General features: G+C 38.5%; 1 long non-coding RNA gene across 1 annotated transcript in view; it reads left to right on the top strand.

Annotated features, from left to right (window-relative positions):
• The window catches only part of LOC137089420 (uncharacterized), a 60,309-nt gene extending 41,884 nt beyond the window's left edge, over positions 1–18,425 (top strand). Inside the window, exon 4 of the long non-coding RNA XR_010907680.1 lies at positions 18,109–18,425. This is a non-coding gene — a long non-coding RNA (uncharacterized lncRNA). The remainder of the gene's footprint in view (positions 1–18,108) is intronic.

The raw sequence follows: 18,425 nt of genomic DNA, 5'->3' as shown, positions 1-18,425 counted from the left end.
CAGAATGTTTCCTGTGATGGGTAGGTTTAGGGGTAGGGGCAGTGTAGAGGGGATAGAAAATACAGTTTGTACAGTATAAAAACCATTACGACTATATGGAATGTCCCTATATGTCACAAAAACAAACGTGTGTGTGTGTGTGTGTGTGTGTGTGTGTGTGTGTGTGTGTGTGTGTGGTGATTTGCAAGGCTGTTTGCGCTCGTGAGATGATGGTGAGGTGACCTGCGCCAGGTGCAAGTCTCTGGATGCACCAGGTTTTGCTCCAGATGGAAAAACGTTCTGACCTTTTCCATGATTTCACAGAAAAGCTAGAGAGGTCTTCCTGTTTCCAAGTGCCCTGACTGGCTCTGGCTCAGAGAGATACCGCAATGCAACACACACACAGATCCACATATACCCATGACACCTTGGAAATGTCACAAATAGATGATTCCATCTTGTGCAGTTGTTTCACCATCAGCGTCACCAAAACAGGCGTTGGCTCTTCATGCACAGTTATTCTTATAGCTTAAATCACATCGCGTTCCGTGCAAATGGTGTTGCGTTAATATAAACCGTCATGTTTTGGTGGAAGACATTACTACTTTTTATATTGTCTCAATGAGCGGTCCCAGTGGAGGAGCTGCCGTCCATTATAAGTAATTATTCCTATTTTGGGATGGATTTATTGTGATACGGACAGCTGAATGAGGCAACTCTCATGTCTGTGGGAAATGATAATTACAAAATGGTTTTGAAATGTGAACAAGAGGCTTTTATATACAAAACACAAAATATCTCCTAAGCTCCGCTGCAGTTTGAGCTAAATGAGACACACTTGAGTCCCATACTCATGTGCATGGAATGAGTGTTTGAGAACACTGCCGTTCTCTTCCTGTGCCTCACTATAGAATTTCCCATTTTGAAATTGCACAATTAATCAGTGAAGTGGCTTATTTTCATGCGGTTTGCAGTGACAGAAAGAAATGGGTGTCATTTTGAAAATGGTTGCATTGGGATATCTTTTCTAGAGCTCTTAAAACACCATTATGCTCAGTTTACATGGTCATTTTTATTTTATCCACACTTGTTGTTGCTGAGCCTTTTAATCTTACATTTCATGTTTTAGGCTCTTTTTTTACAATAAATTGGGGAGAGCGGGGGACAACCCAACACTTTTTGACTTTCTCAGTGTGTGTAAATTCACTTGGAGTATTTATTTTTCCCCTCATTCATTTCAAACGTCTAGTACACTTATGTGTTTTGTTTCAATAATACAATGTATACAATTTTTTTTTTATAGATTTCCCCCGGTAGAATAGAAGTGAAATGTGACAACATGCCCCATAGGTGGGTACATTGTTACATGATCGTATGACAGATTAAAATGTTAGCTGATATAATCAAAAAATATACAAGACAAACTTTAATATATGGTCAATAAAATCAATTATTAACTTTTATCATAAAAAATAATGGCATTTTTTTAATCATTAAAAATAAACTAATTTTTGAGTTTGCCAACAAACACACCGCAAAACACAGCTTTACATCACAGTTCAAATCTTAATAATAATTAATCATTTCTGAACACTGACGCTCAGTTATTATTCACCATTTTCTCGTGGTTTCTCAATAGAATTGTTAAAAGTGGAATATAATAATATCATATTTCTAATAGGAGCTCATTGTGACGACATGCCCCGCCTGCTCCACTGGGATTAACCCCGACTCGTGTCTTCTGCTGCAGATCAGCATTAAAGAATGATCTCAACTGTTAATTAACAGATATAACATTACAATAATATCAAATTGGTCTTATTTTAAATAAATACAAAAAATAAAGATGAAAAATTAAGTTAGAAATGTACTTTTGCTATGGTTAAATAAATGTTCAGTGATGTCTTCCAAAGATTTTAAAATTTTGCGACAATTTTTTCTCGATATAGTGTTATGGCAACTAGTAAATACTCAAGTTTTGTCATCCTGTAAAGTTTTAAACCATGTGTGTTACAACTAACCTTGCGTTAGGTTGTGCCCGGCTCTCCCATATTTCCTGATATATTATTTAAAAAAAATATTCTGACATAATAAGGCCACAATTTATCTGTGACTTTTAATGTTTTAATTTTAGTACTGCATTTCTATTTGCGAAGCTTGAATCAGATATAGACAGCATGACTTGCATGAATCAGAGTGACTCTAAGACAGATCACGGACCTCAGGAATGTTCTCAAAGCCTTCAAAGTCCAGCTCTTTGCAGATCTCACCACTTCCGTTAGAAATGTCAACCGGGGACAGTTTGTTTGATCTCGGAGGTCCCTCGAGATCACAGCTTGAGAGGCGATGACATTGGCACAAGGAGAGAAAAAAAACGGGGAGCGTGAAAGAAAGAGAGAGAAAGAGTAGAGAAGACAGAGAAGAGGCTTTGGTTACAGTGAACACAATATGCCAAAGATGGAGACGGGGAGGATGGGTGATTCCTTCTGTATTTTTAGAAAAGTGTCACTCTGAGAAAGACGGAGGTGAGAGAGAACTGGAGGAAGGGAAGCATGATCATGAGAAGGTGATACTGCCCTCTGGCAATGAGACAAATTACCACCTTTTCTTTTTGGTCTCTTGTTTTGAGAGGTGGTCAAAGCTCAAGCCTGCTTATCAGTGTTTCCCCCAGGCCTCAGTAACAGGTGAAGTTCTCTAAGGGATTGTATAACGGTCCCGACACTTACAGGATTTAACCGCTTTAATACCAATTACACAAATCATATCCAGCCAACATCAAATATAAAATATTACATACTACATTCTTCTGTAATCTGTATATTTGGCTGTTTTCACACGTCCTTGATTTCCTACATACTAGTTTGATGTTCAAATCAGTTTTATGTATTTATTACTAAAAATGTTTTTAAACATGACAGAATAGTTTTTGGTGAAGAAAATAAAGATATCTGACTGTAGACCAAATGTATTTTTATTAGGAGATTAAAAAACAAAGCAAAAAAACTAAAACAAATTATATCTAGTATTTCTGAATGAGGTTAATAAGTATTACTGAAATCATGTTCTGGTAAAACTGTAATCTAATATAATCATATTAGGAAGTGGTTTGTTTAGTATTTAGTATTTATTTCCTGATATATTACACAGTCAGAAGCAAACTTTACATCTAGAATAAAATAATAGATACAAAAATACAGTAATAAGAGTGAAAAATAATTATATATCTTACTCTGTTTATTTATTTCGTTGTTATATTTGACAAAGTTTTCATAGTCTGCTTCCCAAAATTCGGTGTCCCTGAAAATTACATTAGTGTTAAGAAATAAAAGACAAGCAAAAAATCTTCTACATTAGAGTCCCGGGAAGTTATCCCATTGCATTGTCCATAACTTCACCATATTCTTGTCTATATAGGACCCATTGGGCGCGTTTACATGCATGTTCTTCAGCCGATTATGCCTAATAAGCCAACAATGAACATAGTCATGTAAACGCGGTAACCCGTTTTCTTTTATCGGAGTATGGTCATAAACGGCGTAAGAATAAAATGGTCGTTTTTTGCCTCTAACCCCGATTTCGTGCTGCATGTAAACGCATTAACCTGCTTTCTGTCGGCTTATTGAAGTCTGCATGTGTGATCGGTGACAAAAACGCAAACTTAGAGAAGATTTAACCGCATCCAGACAGAGCGAGCTAGCGTTTTGCATGAAATAAGGACATATATCACAAACGCAGACTCTTTTAAGACCCAGAACATTGTAAAGATGTGTTCTCATCTCATCTCATGCAGCAGAAGTAGAAGAGGTTCAGTCTAAACGCTGCATCTGGAACTGCATGAGGGATAATATGAGCCATAAATCTCCCACTGACAACCTTTATTAAACATCACAACAAACGTAACATTTGAAAAATCAGATGCAAACATTATTATTTTACTATATATAATTAGTTTACTTGCATTGTCAGCTTACTGGTGTGCATGTAAACGCACCCATTGATTGACATCTTAGACTGGGACAAACTCAGAGTAATGACGGATAAATGACGGGTCACATTATGAACTTGTGACTGTCAATGTATTCTGGAGCGAACTGTCAAAGACCAATGGGAGCAGGTAACCGTGCTCCGTAAGTAAGAGAGGGTGGGGTGTCGCCATGCCATAGCCCTTAGATTTTCTCACAGTGAGATGAATAATCTTCTCCTGGTTGTCCTGCTTCATGCCCCGGAGGCATCCTTAATCGCCCGCCCCCTCGTCCTCGCTCTCAGCCTGGCCACCGCAGATCCGTTTACCCCTCCGACAGCGGTTACAAAACAGGCCTCTGAAAGGAGAGGACTTGCGTTACAGTTTCTGTGTGCATGCTTTTGCTCTTTTTAATTACCTTTTGTAAGATGCACTATATGGTTTCAGGCACCTGGGAGACCTTCATATAGAAAAATACTATGGCTGTGTTTGCCCCGAGGCACTGGCAAGGGATGTAGTACATTAAGACAAACAGTCTGTACTGCACCAGGTTCTCCAGGGATGGAGAAGAGGCTCCTAGCAGCCTTTTGCGTCCCGCCACTGGATACCGACTGCCTACAGCAGGGTTAAGGCGGGAAATATCTGCATAACAGGGGACAGAGTGTAACTCTAGATTGTGGATGTAATATCAGTCCAAATGTTACGGTGTATGTCATCACATATGCAGAAGGACACCTTTTCAGTTATGCTAATGCACTTCTCTGATTGCCTTTGCACGCGATGCAGATCCTTGTGAACCAAACAGAGAAGAAGGAAGTGCAGGTCTGTTGATTCACCTGCCAAATTATGTATTTACCTTTACGTATAGCTAATAATCTACCAAAAAGCATTGATGCATGTAGAGTGCTTCTAAAGTAGTTCTTCTTAAACTATTTCAAACATTTTCAAACTTTCTGATCAACTCTCTTCCAAGTCAACTTTTTAATCTAGTTTATTATATATGATTTATATATAATATAAAATCTATATAAAAAATATTATTTACTCCAGTCTTCAGTGTCATGGTGTGTTTTGGTTTTGTTTCATGTTCTTATTTTGTCATGTTCATTGTCATGTTTCCTGTCGAGTCGAGTCTGTTTGGTGAATGTTAGGTTAATTTAAGTCAAGTCAAGTCGAGTCGAGTCAGTTCGAGTCGAGTCAGTTCGAGTCGAGTCAGTTCGAGTCGAGTCTGTTTGAGTCGAGTCCGTTCGAGTCGAGTCTGTTTGAGTCAAGTCTGTTTGAGTCAAGTCAGTTTAAGTCAAGTCTGTTCGAGTCGAGTCTGTTTGAGCCGAGTTGAGTCAGTTCGAATTGAGTCTGGTCAAGTCAGTTTGAGTGGAGTCTGGTCAAGTCAGATTGAGTCAAGTCTGTTCGAGTCGAGTGAGTTTGAGTTGAGTCAGTTCGAGCCGAGTCGTGTCAGTTCGAGTCAAGTCGAGTCAGTTTGAGTTGAGTCAAGTCTATTCAAGTTGAGTCAGTTCAAGTAGAGTCAGTTCGAGTCAAGTCGAGTCAGTTCGAGTCAAGTCGAGTCAGTTCGAGTCAAGTCGAGTCAGATCGAGTCGAGTCATTCAGGTCTAGTCAGTTGGAGTCGAGTCAGTTGGAGTCGAGTCAGTTGGAGTCGAGTCAGTTGGAGTCGAGTCAGTTGGAGTCGAGTCAGTTGGAGTCGAGTCAGTTGGAGTCGAGTCAGTTGGAGTCGAGTCAGTTGGAGTCGAGTCAGTTGGAGTCGAGTCAGTTGGAGTCGAGTCAGTTGGAGTCGAGTCAGTTGGAGTCGAGTCAGTTGGAGTCGAGTCAGTTAGAGTCGAGTCAGTTGGAGTCGAGTCAGTTGGAGTCGAGTCAGTTGGAGTCGAGTCTGTTGGAGTCGAGTCAGTTGGAGTCGAGTCAGTTGGAGTCGAGTCAGTTGGAGTCGAGTCAGTTGGAGTCGAGTCAGTTGGAGTCGAGTCAGTTGGAGTCGAGTCAGTTGGAGTCGAGTCAGTTGGAGTCGAGTCAGTTGGAGTCGAGTCAGTTGGAGTCGAGTCAGTTGGAGTCGAGTCAGTTGGAGTCGAGTCTGTTGGAGTCGAGTCTGTTGGAGTCGAGTCTGTTGGAGTCGAGTCTGTTGGAGTCGAGTCTGTTGGAGTCGAGTCTGTTGGAGTCGAGTCTGTTGGAGTCGAGTCTGTTGGAGTCGAGTCTGTTGGAGTCGAGTCTGTTGGAGTCGAGTCTGTTGGAGTCGAGTCTGTTGGAGTCGAGTCTGTTGGAGTCGAGTCTGTTGGAGTCGAGTCTGTTGGAGTAGAGTCTGTTGGAGTCGAGTCTGTTGGAGTCGAGTCTGTTGGAGTCGAGTCTGTTGGAGTCGAGTCTGTTGGAGTCGAGTCTGTTGGAGTCGAGTCTGTTGGAGTCGAGTCTGTTGGAGTCGAGTCTGTTGGAGTCGAGTCTGTTGGAGTCGAGTCTGTTGGAGTCGAGTCTGTTGGAGTCGAGTCAGTTGGAGTCGAGTCAGTTGGAGTCGAGTCTGGTCGAGTCGAGTCTGGTCGAGTCTGTTCGCGTCAGTCAAGTCTTTGTTTAGTTCGGTCATGTTTGGATTTATATTAGTTATTATTTAAATAAACTGCACTTGGGTTCTGCAACTTGCCTGATTCAAAATCTTTATATTTTGTTTATCTGCTTAATATTTGTGTGCAAAGCTTGATGCTTTTTTTAATGAATACAATTTCTAAAGAACAGTATTTTTGAAATATAAATCTTTTATACCATTATAACAACCGTTACTGTTTTTCGATCAATTTAATTCATCCTCGCTGAAAAAATATATTATTTTATGGCAACTCAAATTATGTGACGAAACAATACATTAATTTAAGCAGCAGCAGTTTATTAGGCTAAAATGTGTTAAAGATGTACATTTGCTGTACTGGTTCATAACTATATGACAAAGGATTGAGAAAGTTGGGGTAAATGTTATTCTGCAAAGATATGATCACATATGAATATAAATATAAAACTGCACTGAGAGCAGCTTTTAGCGTGACCTGATGACATGGTGTTTTGATAAGACTTGTCTAAACACTGATGATAAGATCACAGGCTTATTGATAAAGAATGAGTCAACAATTCTGAGAAACATGAATAATCAGCAAAAACAACTTTAATGACGTTGGGATATTTTTAAAAGGTTTGACTCTTTATTAATCCTCAGCTGTCAGATATAACTGCGTATAATATTAAACCACCCCCTGTATTACTTTAGGATTCATATTATATTCCTAAAGAGTTTTCCCCTTCCTTACCCACACATTCCAAGGGTGAAAACAACATTCCCGAATGTTTCAAATCTGCTTACATTTTCCAATCATGTTTGTGTGACAAATGTATATGAAGACAATTACATGTCATGTTTATTTAGAGCTATCATGGTCCTGACAGGATGTTTGTTACGTCGTGCAGGATGCCAGCATGTGCCACATTTAGGGGGGGAAAAGGAGGAAGCACAAAAGAAAACATTGTTGCCAGTGGCTGTGACATTTGCGATTGGGAACTTTATCACAACCTGCAGCAGTAATAGTGTAATTAGCTGTTGGTTTTTCTCTTCATGTGGTCCTACTCGATCTTTATCACAGGCGCCGTTTCGAGGAGTTGCGATGTGGAGTGAGCTGGGTCTGGTCGAGTTGTGTGGTCCGTGATGGGAACTGGCACGCTGTTGCTTCTGGTCTGTTTGTTTAAGAGCTCCTGGTTGTGTCATATGCCTGTCACAACTCATTTGCAGGACACTAGGGACCTGAAATACCAATTCGGGCATGGCTCCTATACTCCAAAGGCTGTACAAATGACACAGGAGCGTACACGTTCTCATGGATCAAACAGAAAAACTATTAGATCTACATAAGACTATAATACAATGTCTACTATATTACAAGATATGGTGATCACTTTATGAGTAACTCTAGATGAAACTGATCCTTTACTGTCCTGCATTTATAATAGTATTAGTTTGATGGTTATGCTTTGTGTACTTATACTTTGACACTTAAGTGTGGAGCCATCTATCTTTGGAAAGCCCAGGTTTTCAGACTATATTTAGGATTCAAATATGCACCGTTTACATTTGTAGTAAACCCATTCACACCTCTGAGTAAAACATATAAAAGGGTAAGTATGAGATACGAGTTTAAAATACAAAATGCTTTTGTTTTTTGAGATACAAAATACTATATATCGCAAAAAAGTTGCAATTATGAGAAATAAATGTGTTAATGCTATAGGGACTCTACCGTTTAAAATGTTTTGTGTTTGATCAATTTAACGCATTGTTGCTGAATGAAAGTATTCATTTCTTTCAAAAAAGTTTAAACAGTAAGTCACAATTAGTGTTTTTTATTACTATATATATATATATTTTTTAAACATAGAAACAGGCTTCCAGAGTTATTATGCTTATAATATTGAATGTGGAATATGCAATTAAGCTTGTCAATGTTTCTTACATAATCAAGTACGTTTCTTTCTTGTCTTTGCAGTACAATAATTATAAATAATACATTTTATTTATAAAGCACTTTACATTTTAAAGAAAATGTCAAAGTGCTACAAAGGGAGGAAACAATATAATGAAGTAGTTAGAGCATTTAAGAATTATATTAAAATCAACACAAAAATGTAAACACAAAGCAATTTAAACATTAAAAGACTTTCTAAACCGGTATGTTTTTAGTCCCTTTTTAAAAGCATCAGTCGTTTGTGGAGCATTAATACTGCATGTCACTTTATTTGTATTATTGGGCCCACTTTATATATTAGGTGGCCTTAACTACTATGTACTAAACATTTTATTAATCATTTGATACAATGCACTTATTGTGTACATACAAGTTTTACAATGTACTTACATTTTTAAAAATACCTGCATGTAATTACGTCTGTAATTCATTTTTGTAGTTACATTTGTAATTACACAGTTGGCACTTCCCTTACACCTAACTTTACCCTTAAACTGACCCACACCAGCACACCTGTCCCTAACTTTACCCGTATCTCACCTCAATATCAGTAAAAGTGTTTTGCAATACAATTTGAACACAGTAAGTACATAGTACTTATGGCCACCTAATATAAAGTGGGGCCGTATTATTTGTAAGCCAGTAATTTCAGACGTTTTCTGGATTCGAGGTCCGAAACAGCAGGTCCGGTCCCTCATCTGTTCCTCCGTCCAGCTTCTTATTGCTCTGTTAAGGTTTAATCAGCAGTAATCACTTCACTACAGACCAGAGTGACCAGAGGCGGGCTGAGATAGAGTCCCAGCTCTAACGGAAACACAAGAGGGGATGGAGAGATAACACCTCACACTCTCTTCATGTGGCGTGAAGAGCACTCTGGCTTCTCTCAGAATGGACTGATGCCACCCTAAACGTTGAGGTAGCTTTATCCGGTATATCCTGTTCTTACCCCGCTGACCATGTGGCGAGAAGGCCTAAGACAGATATACATGATACAGATCACTTCATGGACAATGTCTCTGTCGATGACCCAACCAGGGCAGTTGAAGTCAATTTTATCAATTAGCACCGTGGAGAGAATATTTTGTAACTAGTTTCCAGATCTTGTTTCCTTGTGCCATCAGATCATCTGGGATCAACAAGTTCTTCTGCTTATCCCACGAGGGCTAAACTTCCCCTTTCTTATTATTAAAGACCTGAGGCTTGTGAAATGCTGTTATCTGGCTGTTGAAGAACGACTGAGACAAGGGCCAGCTCAGACACTCTTATCTCTAATGGACCCTCATATCCAGGGTGAAATAAACTACTGCACTGTAGCATCAGAATAAAACAACTGAGGCCTTTTTTAATAAACACGTGAGCCCCTTAATTGAACTGTTTTTGTATGTTTTTATTTTCAGTCAAGATTAAAAAGTTTCATATTCAATATGCCACATTTTTTATCATGTTAAAAACATTTGTGCTGTTTAAAATTGTAGCGGAAACCATTTTTTTCTCAGCATTTTTCCATTTTGGATTTTTTATTTTTCATTTTTTCTCAGCATTGATGAATAGAAAGGTCAAAAGAACAGCATATTAAAAATCTTTTTTTTGTAATAATGTAGACTTTACTGTCATGTTTGATCAATTTAATGTATCCTTGTTGAATAATTTGTCACTAACACCACATATGCACTTTATTATTGTTTGTAAGATTTTGCCAATAATGCAAATTGCTATATGGATTCTTCTTTTGCTTTGTCTTCATATAATAATTTCACTCTTTTGCTCATAATATTACACTTTTAAAAATGCTGGGTTGTTTCAACCCATGCTTGGGTCAAATATGGACAAATGCAAGCGTTAGTTTAATTTATAAAATAAATGTTAAGCCCGATGGTTTGATTTGTCCAAATTTGACCCAAACATTGAAACAATCCATCATGCATGTACTACTCTGCGATATTCTCACCACCATAAAACCACTTTTTTTTTTTTTTTTTTTACTTTTTTTTATTTTGTTGTTTGATAATGTAATCTCTCTTCAAATGTACAAATGTATCACCTTGATTATAAAAGGTGTTATATAAAGCTAAAAATAACATTCCTTACATTAATGCCATTTTTTTGTTTTATATTAACACAAGCTTTGTGAAAACCCCTCGTCCTTGTTCCTGGTTCTAAACACATGCGACATATTTTAATAATGTTCCCCGTTCTTTAATTGTTCCTCCATGTTTCTGTCCTCCAGCTCATGACAGTAATGTCTTTAGGCAGTGTAGGGTGGTTCAGGTTTGGACTCTGCCACGTGAGAAGGCTCGTCACCAAGCACACACTTTTTTTTTTTTTTTCAGCAGACAAATTGAAAGTAGATTATTGTTGGTGTGGCTTCTGGCTGACCTGGCATTAGTCCATGTCAGGAATTCCTGAGATGTGTGTGTCGGGAAGACCACCCTTTACCCCTGTAGATAATAGTCCTGCTTTGTTCCCAGGGAGACTCAACCTCTCTGCTCGCTGTAGTCTTATCCTGTAGTCTTAAAAGAGAAGACGACTTGTGCCAAGCAGAAACTCCCAATTTGAGCCGCAGAATCATTTGCACAAGCACCACTGTACTTTTGGTTTCGGCGCTGCTTTAGAAGCAGATATTTTGCTAATTACTTGCATATGAAATACAAAGACCTGCCAGATTATACTTCGTTACACTTACTATTTCAGGTAATGATTATGATTATATAGTACTTTTCTTCATTGTCATTTCATGCCTGAGTGGATTTTAGAGCAATGCACATTTCAAGAGATAGTGACCAAAAACAACTACAAATAAAAATATAAATTTTTTTGGTCATCATTTACTCGCCGTCATGCCGTTTCAAACCTGTATGACTTTCTTTTTTCTGTGGATCACAAAAGAATATATTTTGAATTGTGCACTTTTTGTCCATACAATAAAAGTCAGTGTTGTTTTGGACCCGATTAACCTTCATTTTTATGAACACATATATTTGAAATTCCCCACAAAGGAAGTAAGTCATAGAAGTGTGTAACAATGTGAGGGAGAGTAAAGGATGGGACAGAGCGGCCCGGTCTTGTCCGGTCAGGTGTGAACGAGCCTATGGTGAGTGTGAACCAACCGTTGGGCTCCCTGGAGTCTCTCAGAGTTATTAGCAGCTCAAAGACCTGATTTCTAACAGCCAATTCAGGACTAGTTCCACCTGTTTAAGCCTGAAAACACCCAGGATTGCTTCGAAAACTAAGCTAACTGTCAGAGTAGGGCTTTCCCTGAATGTCTGCTTGTCATGAGAAAGCACATTAAAGTAGAAAAATGCATTTCCACACAATAGGAGCGAAACAGAAGTGCATATTCAAAAGTAAACGCTTTGCAGGGAAGTTTTACTTAGTTAATGGGGCGTCAAAGAACACTTACATTTTGTGATTGGGCCATTTTTACTGCAGAATGAATCACTGATAGTTGTGTAAGTGTGTTTGACTGATGTGTGGAGAGTATTTTAGGACTGTGTTAGTCTGAACATGCTGCTCACAGCATGAGGTTTCTTTTCAGCCGTAATTTGTTAGTTGTCATGTAAGTCCAGCCCAGGACTAGACCAAGTGTTAAAATCCCATAGCAACTATTTGCCTCAAATATTTGGCTGTGAAATACGCTAATGACCTCACTCTGATAAGGGATAATTAGTTCTACTTAATTAACCTGGTAATTCTGATTAATATCTTTTTAATCTCATTAAGTGCGCAAATGACGATGTTCGCAGTCTGATCCCACAAATCATTTGCAAGGAACTCTGCAGTGCAAACAAAAGAGGAATTAATGAATGCGGCCTCATGCTGGTGACCGGGTGATTCAGTTTTTTAGTTGAGAACTACTAAATGGCGTAAAGCATTGCAAGCCATTTGGACTTTTATTCATTCACAGGATATGAATTCTTGATATCAGTAATTGTGCTTTCACTAAATGTCACCACACTGTAAAAAATTATCTAGAAAAAAAGTTACCTGGTTGCCTTAAAATTTTGAGTTAATTGAAATTAAAATTTTGAGTTAATACAATGACATTTTTTTGAGAATCGACAACCTTTATTGAAATATTATTAAAAGATTTTGTAAGCATATTGGGTAATTGTGTGTGTTTTATTTCTGATGTCGCAGTGAAACATGCCAAATAGTGCTATTTTCATGATTTATAAAAAAATTTATGTGGTTCAGATACAATAATATTTTAAGTTTCTATTTACTACACAAATTTCCTTCATTGTATCAACTCAAATTTTTAATTTCTTTAAACTCAAAATTTTAAGGCAACCAGGTTACTTACTTTTTTTAAGTTAAACCAACAAAAACCAACACTTTTTTTTTTACAGTGCATAGGCTGTCATTCCAATTCAATTATTAATATCATGAATTCATTTCTGTTCATTTCTGATATCATAAATGTGATTGTTACTATTAAGAAAGCCATTTTAGATATTTGAAATTATATTGATATCAAGAATTGAATTTGAATGGCGGCCTATGGTGACATTTAGTGAAAACACTGATATCAAGAATTCATATCCAGTGAATGAATAAAAGTTCAAACAGCTTGCCATAGTAAATATATTTATACCAGACTGTGGACAGGGGCATTTAAATGTTAAAATGGCAATTTGATATCTGAGATTTCCGAAGCACATCTTTTACGTTTGACTCTTTATATACAGTACAGTTCAGGTTTTGCCAAAGGACATACTGCTCTATAATTACCTGCAGAGAGAGGTCACTTATTGTATACGGATTAAGAACAGGTGACTATTTTAAACTGATGAATAATTGTTGAAAAACATGTGTTTTTCTCTCTCATCAGACCTCCAGGGTGCTAACTGATAAACTGCCCCAGTTGGGTCCCCTTACGGAGACTGTGCCGTACACATTGTGCAGGAAACTCAAGTAGTGTCACTCACAATAGCAGGTCTATTTCATACATGCACCGAGTCTTCTGTTGTGCTCATTTTGGGTTGAAAGCCTGCAGGGACTGACGCTATGTTTTGGTTACACAATACGCAGCATTGTTTTTCTCTTGCGAGGGATATTATTTGTAACGCTACGGCTTGTTGAGCCCAACCTGCTACAATAGGAGAAAGTGCGAGGGCTGTAATCACGCAGCTGATCGATATCTGACGCTGACGTAGCCGCACAAGTTCACTGAAAAACAACATTGTCCAATTTACTTAGTCATATTATTTGCGATCTACACAACAAAATCGTGTTTCTCTTCTAAACGTGATTTTTTGCTTTCGATTAATGTGATTCTCTAAAATGTGCAATCTACTAGATTACAATATTTGGGGTGAATGTGAACCAATCAAGTACTTAAACATGATTTTTGCTGAAACTGTAATTCCCAGCATGCTTTGCTTGGGACTTGACGAGAAAAGTAAAATTGTTGAACTTAAGTGTTATTTTATGTGTTTTTTTTTAGGCAAAATTAGATTAGGGGGATGCTTTATATTGTTTAATAGTGTTTAATGTTTAATTATGTTGGAATAATTAGAACCATTTAAATTATACTGGGTTACCATAGTGGAGAAGAGCGGAGCGATTGAGACGGCATTAAAGAGCATTTCATACATAACACTGGATATGATCATTATGTGCTATTGCTGACTAACAGAATGAAAGCTAGTTAGTACAGTCTTATAAATCAGTCACGTGACCACACAGATATACAAAAACAAAATAAACTTGCACTCTAAAAAGTCTGGGTAAAAAGCAACCCATGTTGGGTCAAATATGGACTAACCCAGCAATTGGGTTGTTTTAACCCAGAGATTGGGTTGTCTTAAGCAAATATTTAACCCAACCAATAGCTGGGTTAGTCCATATTTGACCCAACATTGGGTTAAAACAACCCAACATTTTTTAGAGAGTGTGATTTGATTAAAGAGGCTCTCAAGCCCCCCGTGCATATCACTGTTATTTGGCAGCCATATTAAAATCATTTAAAAACTACTCTATTGGATTACTTAAAAATTACTTAGTTTCATGATGTTGAAGTTATGCAAACAAATTATGTTTGTTTAAAGCAGCACTGGGCAACTTTTGCTCTCGGGGTCCCCCTACAGTTGGGAAAAAATAATGTCCTCAACTACTGTCGTAAAGTCTGTCATCTTACATCAGGGGATGCCATCGCGCGTGCATTTGTTGACATGACAACCCTGATAGCCCTGAACTAGTGATGCGCGGCTCGTCTCATAACCCGCGGACCCCGTATGTCTATTTAATGGTCACGGGTGCGCGGCGGGTTGTAAAAATATATACAGTGGTGCGGGGCGGGCCAAATAACTTCATAAAAGCGGGCCGCGGGTCGGTGCAGCACTAACAGTTCCCCTGAACACTGCAGGAGGAGTTCACATGCAGGTGTTCTTCTGGCGTCGCGTGTGAAATGTCTTCATCCCAGGTACAGTCAGTGGCATATGTTTCAGCAGGTCATATGAATATAATTTCATGGGCTTTATTTTTTTCAAACGCCAAATAATCGCGATGCTCACGTTTACAAGCCAGCGTCATTATAGTAGTCTATTGGTTAGCGTTTTACAGAATCTATATGATACTTCAGTTCAGTGTTTGAGTGGTAGGAGATCACCGTAACAAGCAGGACAGCATCGGTCGGGCACGCCTCCTTCAGCTCACGCCGACGAGCAAACGCTGGGCACATGTTGATCCTCGTCCTGCCTTTAATCACTTTTCCGTTTCCTCTTATTGCTTTCCTCCAACAAAACCTTTGCTTTCTTATGTGTCTGTGCTGCTTCGGACATGACTATATTATCCGACGAACAAAGTTGGGCTCGCACGTCCGAATTTAAGGAAGTGTGTGTGTTGGTGGAAGTGACGTAGATGCCGTAAAGCAGTCGAATTTTGTAGTTCTTTTTGTTCTCGGGTTACTACCCGAAACCCAAAGTTTAAAAGTACGATTAAAAACGATACAGACCCCGTCAGGCTATGGCAGACGTGTCATTCAACCTATTGTAAGTCGATGTATCATCACAAGAGTCTTAAAAAATATATTATGAAGGTTGAAAAGTTGCTGCTTTAACTTAATTGATTCATGTGGAACCGATGTTCATGATTAAATCATGTAAATCCAACACACCTTTTTTTCAGTGTTGCATTTATTTACCTTGCGCACAGACTGTGGTTGTCCCGTTTCACTGTAATCAGAAGTTCTCTCCTTACCATTCACAGATCATGTCGAGCGCTTCCATTTATTCCCATTTTCCGTTTATTTTAAGTCAATGGATGAATGGACCAGGAGAAGGGGAATGACAATGGCAGAGTGCAGGTCTGTCAGAAGTGAAAGGCATTGCACAGACAGGTGAGCTCATAGCGCGGGTTTCCCTCCAGTGCGTTTTTTTCCACATTCTTTACAGTAGAAGTCACCCCTGATGAATGAAAACATTGCCCACCGTGTGCCGATGGACAAAAGCTGTCGTTTCACAGGCAGGTGTTGTTTCTTTAAGCCACAGTGATTGTTTTCCCTCTTATTCAGATGTCAAACGTACTGCAGTTTTACAAAACAACCACTCAAATGAATAAAGACTCACAAACCAACAACATTTGCTAATTGTTTGATGGAATGTGTGACGACAATAGATCTTTTTTTTCTGTATAAAAATGGTTGATTTCCAGATTTGATACTCAATTCAGATCGTATCCTGGCTGTTTGGTTTTTTTCAGGAAAACATTTCAAAACAACGCATTGTGAGATAACCAACAGAACAAAAACCAAAAGTCTTGTGCACACTTAAAGGAATAGGTCAGAAAAGAAGTCATCCTTTATTCACACTCATTTCAAACTGTTTTATCCATAAAATGAAAGTCATCAGGGTCCAAAACAAAACTAAGTTCAATTTACAGTAAATAACCGTATTTCTTTAAATTGCCAACCTATTGAAAAACTAATATCTGTTATGTGCCTTTGATATATACTAGGCGTTTCTCAATGTCAAGGAAGGATCCTCGGAAGCCAGAATTCTAAGGATGCCACGTCATCGACATCCGACGAAGGACTGTTCCAATGTCGAGGATCCTCGGAATTCAACCAAGGACTGAGTCCTTCGTTCGAAAAATATGTCATATACAGGAAAGGATGCCTATGAGTAGCCTTCGCGCACTTCGCGTTCTCAAATCACCCACAATCCTATGCGCGCAGCTTTGCTATCAGACGTTCCTGGAGTCGGACTCGGAGCGTGAACGGGGCAAATATGCTTGTATCGGGGTTTGTAGATGGGAAGGAAGGAGGCGGGAACCGGCAAACGTTCAACAACTTTATAATAGCCCCCTCACGGGCGACTGCCCGCACACACATAATAAAACATAAACAAACCATAACATAAAGTCCAGGCCTAGTCCTTCCACGCTCCTCCAATTATACTCCCGTCACTGCCGTGAGCCGAGACCGGTGTGGCGATCAGCTGCCGCTCATTATCACTCCACCGGCCCGCTCTCCCTGTCCCTCACCTCGCTGCTTGCCACAATGTTTTTATTTACGTTACCAAACATTTGTTATAACCGTAGTAAATATAAGTAAAGTTTAACGTTTAAATACCGGTACAAAATACTACTGTATTGATATTTAAAAAATACAAATAACGTTATTGATGGCCAACAGACCTTTTCACTGACGTAATGACGCAATGACGTGCACTTGCTAGCCTGTTCCATTTACGTGTTCTCCGAATGCTAAAGAGGAGCCTCGCCTAGCCTCTGAAGGAAGTGACTTGGAAGGATCCGTCCTTCCAAGGAAGCATCCTTGACATTGAGAATCGCCTACTGACAACCACCAATCACAGTGGAGATGAGAATCACATGATCAATCAAAGCTTTTCAGAAGACAATACTCATATATAGATGGTGCACAGTGTCATTCACACAAACACTAAACACCATCATGGTAACACATGACATTTTAAAAATGCAATAAACACTAACAACACATAAAACCCTAATGTACAGAACTGATGAGAAAAAAATAAGAAACATGTCATGTCAATTTATGGTTTTTCACTTTAAATTACACAACGACTCGCTCTTTTTCACTTCCAAAAACTGTAGATAACAGTATTTTACTGTAAAATTACATTAAATGTAGATATTATATATATTACAGGTATTCACCGTATGTAGTAAGGAAACGTAATGTTAACCAGTGTAAAAAATAAAAATAAAATTCAGGCCCCAATTGAAAATTTTCTAGTGACTGATCACATCTACATTTTTTAGTTGGCCAAATTGAATTTCTGTGAATTAAATTGCATCAATTCACCCAAATGCAATTTGGCCAACTGAAAAATTTAGATGTGATCAGTCAAATGTTCTATTAGGGACTGATTTTATTTTTATTTTTACAGTGTACCTGTTTTTAACCATAGCATGTTTACAGTCTTTTATCGCTAAAATCACAATCATTTTTTGCAGTGAATTTTTAATATATTTGTCCTTGGCATGCACATACAGTTCTTGATGACTGAGTATGAATGTGTCACAGGATTCTGTTTGGAGAGTACAAAAAACACCACTTTTTTTTTAGTAAATATTTCTTCAACCTCGTCTGGCATGTGTGAGCACAGGACTGTATGAAACGGCTTCTCTAGTGGACTTTTGACCCCAGACACATGCAGTCATTCACAGAGACAAGTTTTGTGTCCCCAGACAAGAGTTGCTCCAAAGCAGGCAGAGGCTATTAAACTTGGAGACAAAGAAGCCTCCAGGGGAGATGAGAGACATGGAGCAGTGAGTGGGAGAGACTGAGCAGCTACTGGAAGTCACGGTGGCACTTAACTATGTGTTGGAAAATCTTGGATATTGATGTAAATATATGCTTATGGTGTTCTGCCATTCTATATGATGTGACTTTGTTGACACGAGTACTTTTGTACTAATAATCACATTGAGAAGGCTCTTTTGTCACACATTGCCACATCTGGGATTTTTAAAAATGTATTGCCTAAATAAATTCATATGTCAGA

Source organism: Pseudorasbora parva, chromosome 9, assembly GCF_024679245.1.
Source record: "Pseudorasbora parva isolate DD20220531a chromosome 9, ASM2467924v1, whole genome shotgun sequence".
Lineage (NCBI taxonomy): Eukaryota > Metazoa > Chordata > Actinopteri > Cypriniformes > Gobionidae > Pseudorasbora > Pseudorasbora parva.
The sequence above is the reverse complement of the archived record's forward strand: the minus strand, read 5'-3'. Positions and strand labels throughout refer to the sequence as shown.